The sequence below is a fragment of the Anas platyrhynchos genome, chromosome 25 (genome assembly GCF_047663525.1).
Source record: "Anas platyrhynchos isolate ZD024472 breed Pekin duck chromosome 25, IASCAAS_PekinDuck_T2T, whole genome shotgun sequence".
Lineage (NCBI taxonomy): Eukaryota > Metazoa > Chordata > Aves > Anseriformes > Anatidae > Anas > Anas platyrhynchos.
The window spans coordinates 5940570-5946974 of NC_092611.1; the positions used below are offsets into that span (position 1 = coordinate 5940570).

The window sequence follows — 6405 nt, forward strand, 5'->3', positions numbered from 1 at the left end:
AGTTTGTATCAGATTAAGAACAAGGCTAGGGGCTTGTTTTCTTTGCCTCACAGGGGTAAATAGCTGACAAATATAGAAATAATGAGTACAGGAAACAAAGCTTTAAAATTGACTTACAGAGTTGTAGGCAAGCTGAGGGACAGTTAAGTGAAAATTCCTGGCAAGACCTGGTCTGCCCTGTGTGCCACCTGAAGAGCTCAGCGTAAGAATTGTTTCCAGCCCATTTGCTTTTCCTACAAAAAGCGGCCCCCCAGAACGGGGATTCGGAAGGCTTCTCTCACCTGAAAATCACAGCAATGTAAATCCCTGAAGCTCCTCCCCTCCCGAAAAAGTTAAAGCACGGGAGGAAGTTTCCAGGCAGCAGACTGCAGCGGTGGTGAATAGGATTTTCACAGCTCGCTAACCTCGTAAGTGTTTAATAAATCTGAGATCCATCCCAAGGATAAGGTGGCCCTGATACCTAAGCAGACAGCCCCTGCCTGCTGTCATCTTTCTTAACGCTGACCCTGCGCAGCAGGACCAATTACCCAGCTAACAAACTGGAGACAAGTGTCTCCTTCTGCGCTACCCTGGCAGCGGGGCTAAAGGTACCGTGGTTGTCATGGCAATGTTGCTTCAGGTGCTGATAGTGTGAGTGGCTGTGATTAAGTGCCTGAGGATTGGGTATGGAGGTTTTTCCTCTTTTGTATGGATTTTCTCGGTTCATCATGTGACCTTGCATTGACAGATTGAGGGATGGTCTTCTCTGAGCAGTCTGATGCCGTGATTACTTGCTGAGGCAAATTGGCAAGTTCAGGACGTAGTAGATCCTATAGACACTGGTAAATGAGTTGCTGTGCTGGGAGAGATAGCTGTATATAAATACACAAAGCCTTTTGCAGGCTGCAATGCAGAGGATGAACAGCTTAGGCTTCCTGTAGGCTCGTCTTTTAACTGTTGTCATACTCCTCTGTGCAGGTGAGATGATTGTTTTGTTTCAGTCGGAGAAAAGGATTGATGTGCCTGGCTTGTTTCTTAAGCAATTGCCACCGGTCGCGAAGTTGTAGATCTAAGCAAATGTAGAGTTATGAAGCTGAGGCTCTTGCCAGGGCAGGGTAATTGGGGAGCAATATAATCACACGATTGATGTCCTAATCAGCCAGCTGGTGGCAGAAGGCCCAGTTGGCATCTCAGAAGTGATCTTGAGCATGAGCTGCTTGTTCTCTGGCTAGAGAGTCCCTGTGGAGCGTGAATGCTTTACTTCAGAGAAGTTGGCTGCTTGGCCCTTTGGCTCGTGACCCAGCGTTTAAAGTTCTGAGACCTCTTTCAGCTTGGAAATGAAGAAAAAGCAGGACTAAAAGGCAGCGCTGAAGCTCTTGCCTTGTTTTTATATCCTGGTTGTGTGCATATCGCTGTGATAAGTCTATAGGCTTATCTTTTGTCAACTGGTGTGCCATAAACTATAAAGAACCATGAAATACGGTCACTCTGGGTTTATAACTGAGTGTAATTCCATTATGAAATAGTTTCGCTTCGGAGGTGAAAACTATGTCCAAGTGTACAAGGGGGATGAGTGAATAGAAGCTCTTGCAAATGCCAGCTGACCTGGCATAAATTTTTGAGCAGCTAGGTAGTTTGTCTCACTTGTCTTATTCCTAGATTGATTTTGATTACTGCTGTTGCTTGCTATGAAGTGGAATCTTTTTCCTGGAAGTGGCTACGTCCTGCAGTGATGAGTTAAAAACAGCCCGTACGCAGAAAGCCAGCTCAGGGCTATGTGCTGGGGATGGTGCTGGTAAATCCTGGGGTTAGGAAGGACAGGAAAGATAGATGCATTGTTCCAGCAGAACGGGTAGAGGTTTAAGGCAGCTCTTTTAGAAGCAGTTGAGATGCAGAACAAAAGGGATGCAATAGAAATTGGTGTTAGAGGTGAGACAGTGTTGTAGTTGATAGTTTTGTAGAATGATAGATTTGGGGCAAGTTTTCAATAGCTGTCTTATGCAGGTGCTGTTAAGGATGTCATGCTCCACAGTGGCAATATCTTTGGGAAGGTCTGTTTCTTCCCTTGTACTGGGTTCCAAATTGACTTTCGGATGCAAACAATTCAGTAAAATGTTAGACACAGGACAACTAAAGTGAGGCTGTGATGCAGGAGGCTAAGAACCAGGTGCCAAACTGCCCTGATGACTTGATACCAACTCGTTCAGGAATCTTGGGAAAAGCTGAAATAGAATTTCTCCTGGCAGGCTTGTTTGATGTCGGTGGTGCTGTTTGGTGTAAGTTTGCTTGTTTGATGTCGGTGGTGCTGATGGACCTTGAATAACTTAACTCCTTTTAATAGGTTACAGGATAGGGAGGGTAAATACCAAGCTTTCCCAATTGTCCTGATAGGTAACTAAGTTGTCATAATTGGATTCACAGGATGGTTGAGGTTGGAAGGGACTTCTGGAGACCAGCTAGTCTACCCCCCTGCTCAAGCAGGGTCACCTAGGGTGTGATGCACAGCATGAACTCCAGGCAGGTTTTGAATATTTCCAGCGGAGTTTCCACCACTTGCTTTCCTGGATACCCTGTTGCTGCTTCTTGTCATAAAACAATTAGGATTGTTTTCTGCCCACAGAATGAGAGTGTTTTCTGTAGTCCTTCTTGTTGGCCCTCTCACACTGGTAGTTCCTAAGGCTCAGCTGTTCTGGCAGTAGCTATGGGTCAGAAGGAAGCTAGCTGAGCTCCTATCTTCGGGCTGAGGTCCAGCTGCATTCTAAGAATGGGCTCCAGTTCTGTACTGCTGGATCCAAAGTGGTTCATTAATTTATTTTGCTGGAAATAGCATTTGTGCCCTTCGGTGATGTGGAACATTACTTAGTATTATGGCTGTGTTAGGGTATGCACCTTGAATGACAGCAGGCGAGGTAGTGATTTGCATACAGAAAGCAAAAGCCTTTACACAGTGCAGATAATGCACATTGTAAAACAGTTACAATAACATTCACTGCAGCCATGAAAACAATTTTACAGCAGATTAAACACACTTAGAAAAAGGAAAAAGATGAGAGAGAAAGCAAAACCAACACTAAATTAGGGTTTAGTCAGCAGCAGAAGAACATAAGAGAAAATGAATGTTCCAACTGTCCTCTACTGCATAGTTTTTTCCAGGCCAACTGTTCTGTTCTAATCTATTTTGTTGGGCTACAGTTTGAATTGAGAAACTGTTTTCTGAAATCACGCCTGGTAGTGAAGAATACGAGAGCTGAGACGATCAAATAGTGCTTGGATCAGCAGCTTTGTCTTGGGGTGCGCTGAGCAGAGCACTGCTGGCTGGTGCTGAGGGAAGCACCTGTCCTGCTCATATATATAACTTGGTATAGTTGATATTCTATGACTGGAGGACAAGTTGCACTGTTTTCAGACAGAGTTAATCTGGAGACTTGGTCTTTCTTCTTTGTCAGGTCAGCCTCAGTGCTCAGGAATAGCAGTGTCCATTCAACAAAAGGCTCAGGCATTTTGGTGGGTTGTTTAGGCTGTAGCCGCCTGTAGGTGTGAAGTATTTAATGTGTTACAGAGCATGGTGTTGGTTCCTGGGCATCATTTGAAGCCTTTCTGTCAGGCACTGTTAGGTGAGCATGGTGTTGCGTTTCAGGCAAATGCCAAGGTCTGATCCAGACCAGGTGTTGAATGGCTGCAGGAACCCCAGTGCCTTATGCCGAAAGCTGTTGTAACCTGCAAGTGGCTGTAAACCAAAAATTCTGGTTTTCTAGATGAATTATCAGTGTTTTCCCACCTCTACCATATAAGGAGTGAGATCCTCTGTAATGCTGTGCTTTGGGGAGGTTTAGGCAAGTCTCCACAGCTGATAAAGCCGTGGGAAGGTGCATTTCCTTCTAAGCATAAAGGGAAAATCCTTCTCTACCTTGCTGTAAACATGTTGTGCTGTATGCATAGGGTACGAGCATGTCAGCATTTATCAGCAGATGGCCTCTAACGTGACAGGCCCTGTCCTGGTATTTGCATGCATTGCTCTGAGAATGTCTGTAATGGAATATTGCAGAAGTTTTAACTATTGAAGGGTGAGAGGAGGTTAAATGGAAGTCAAGGAGTTGATTCTATCAGGATCTTCAGGGATTTTCCAGTCTGGCAGATTCATTACTGTCAGAAATGATAACTGATTGTATCTGAAGAGGTCAGAGGAGGAGTAATTTAGATCGTGTCCATTACTTGTCAGCAAATAATGCTGCATAGAGCTGCAAGGAGTGAAATGAGTGTCTGACATTATCAGTAGCTCTCCCATTTGACATTTCAACGAGGGCTACTAGTTGTGCTCTTATACATATGTATCTTAAGCTTTAAATTATCATTACTCCTCTCTTGGTAAGGAGAGAGACCTGTGGGAAGTGTGCAGTGAGCCAATTTGCTCTGGTGGCTAGGAAAGGCCAGTAACAGAAACTTAGGAGACAGTAAATTTTACTGTAGACACGTGGCTGTGCAGTCATTAAAAGCTGGCATGGGCCAATGCTCTGCTAATCACATACCCATATTGTGTGCAACTCTTCCAAAGTATTGTTTGTGCTCTAGCTCGCAGCACAAATACATCCTCGGTTAGAAAGTAGCTGGCGGCAATTGCATGTTCAAATGACTTTAACTCTTGCAGAATGTCATTGTTTCTGCTAAATAGAAACGTGAAGAGGTAAAATACTTGGTTGGGGGGATTAGTTTAACTTCATTCCTCTCTATCCTTATGCATGTGTTTAAGAGCTGAGTCTGGAGGAGAGGTTCCTTTATTGTCTTGCTATTCCAGTGTTCCTCAGCATCTGGAAGACACTTGCTAGTGAGGTGGCTGCCCAGTGCCTGCCAGTGTTCAAGAGGCATTTGGATAATGCCTTTAGATAATGTGCTTTAACTTCTGGTTAGCTCTGAGGCTAACCAGATTGGATTCCATCTTTGTAGGCTGTTTCCACTTAATTATATGCTGGGAAATCATGCAAATCTTCTCTAGAAGAGCCATCAGGAGTATACGTAACCCCCAGTGCAGTGTTTGATACCAGGAGTTGAAAGGCAGGTGTGCTGCTAGGTCTGTGGGCAGGCTCAGCTGTTGGAGGCACTACATTTTGTTACTGCTTTTCATCAGTTCTTTACCTGGCAGATGTCCCTGCTGGCATATAGCCTTTTAAAACAGAGGCCACTTAACTCTGCAGTTTACTGTTGTAACATACTCCTCTTACTCTTCAAGGCTGGCTGCACGACCTCTGTTTGCCAGGCCTGGAACTGAATATGCGTGGGACTGGACTGGGGCAATCTTCATGTGTTAACCTACGTGTGCTGAGCTTTCTGTAAAACATGTGCGAGCCTTTCTGGCTGCCCTTTGGCTTATCTGGCTGGTTAGCCAAGAGCTTTGCCATTCTGAAAAGCTGCATTCCCCAATCTGAAGGGCTAACGGGGCACCTGCATTGCAGCTGCTGTGCTCTCCCAAGAGTTGACCCTCATGTCTGTGGATGTTCTGGCTCACGGGTATGTAACTCACTTCCCTACTCTTCTAAAAGTCAGACCTCTGTGGAGGTGTAGTGGTACTGATTAATAAGTAGGGCTTGAAGTATATTTTTTTCTTCCAAGGCTCTTTATGGGAATTGCTCTCAGCAATCAAGAGATGGAAATCAACTGAGATATCTTTTTCTTTATGAAGTAAAATGAGTAGTATCTTGTGCTTGCTATAATTTCAAGGGTGTAAAACCTGTTTATGATAGTGGAGTTTGTAATTCTGTATCAGCAGTTTTATTTTAGCAATGTTAATGGAGTGCATATTAGAGAAATAACTTTGAATAGCAGATCACGTAGTGCAGAACAGTGACAGGCCTGAGATGGATATGCATGGGACAATTCTCCTGCAAAGGTCAAAAAAGCTCTTTAAAGTGTTGTAGATTTTGTCAGTCTCCTAAAATGCCCAAAATATGGGGGTGGAGTCCACCTCAGGGCAGGTCAGTAGATTTTTTCCTTGCCAGTCTTGTGTGGAATAGACCCATTACTAAACTAGAACTTGCACTGGATTTTGAAATGCCTTATATCTGTCCAGTTCCGATGTGTTTGCTAGGAATGACTTAAATCTAACATGAACCTCTGGTTTACCATTAAAGTCTACATTGTCAGACCCTTCAGAAAGTGGAAATAGTGGTTCATGTGGCAGCAACTGTTGAGACAGTTTGGCCATTAAGATCTGCATTCCTTTTATGTTCTCCTCTAGCACAATGTGGCAGGAGGGGATAAGAGACTAAAAACCAATGGCTCTTCTGTTTGTACTGCTCTCTTGAATCTTCTGAGCTGTTTCAAGTGGGAAAAGCTTGCTGTTGCTGCTCCTGTTGTGCATTGCTACTGGAAATGTTACCACTGCAGCACACAGGTGTGCTGACCACTGCACTGGGGCATCTGAGTAGGAGGAGC

At 44.4% G+C, this 6405-nt stretch overlaps 1 protein-coding gene across 1 annotated transcript in view; it reads left to right on the forward strand.

Moving 5' to 3' along the window:
• Positions 1–6405, forward strand: part of LOC119713715 (uncharacterized) — a 153248-nt gene that overhangs the window by 20394 nt on the left and 126449 nt on the right. The window lies entirely within an intron of this gene.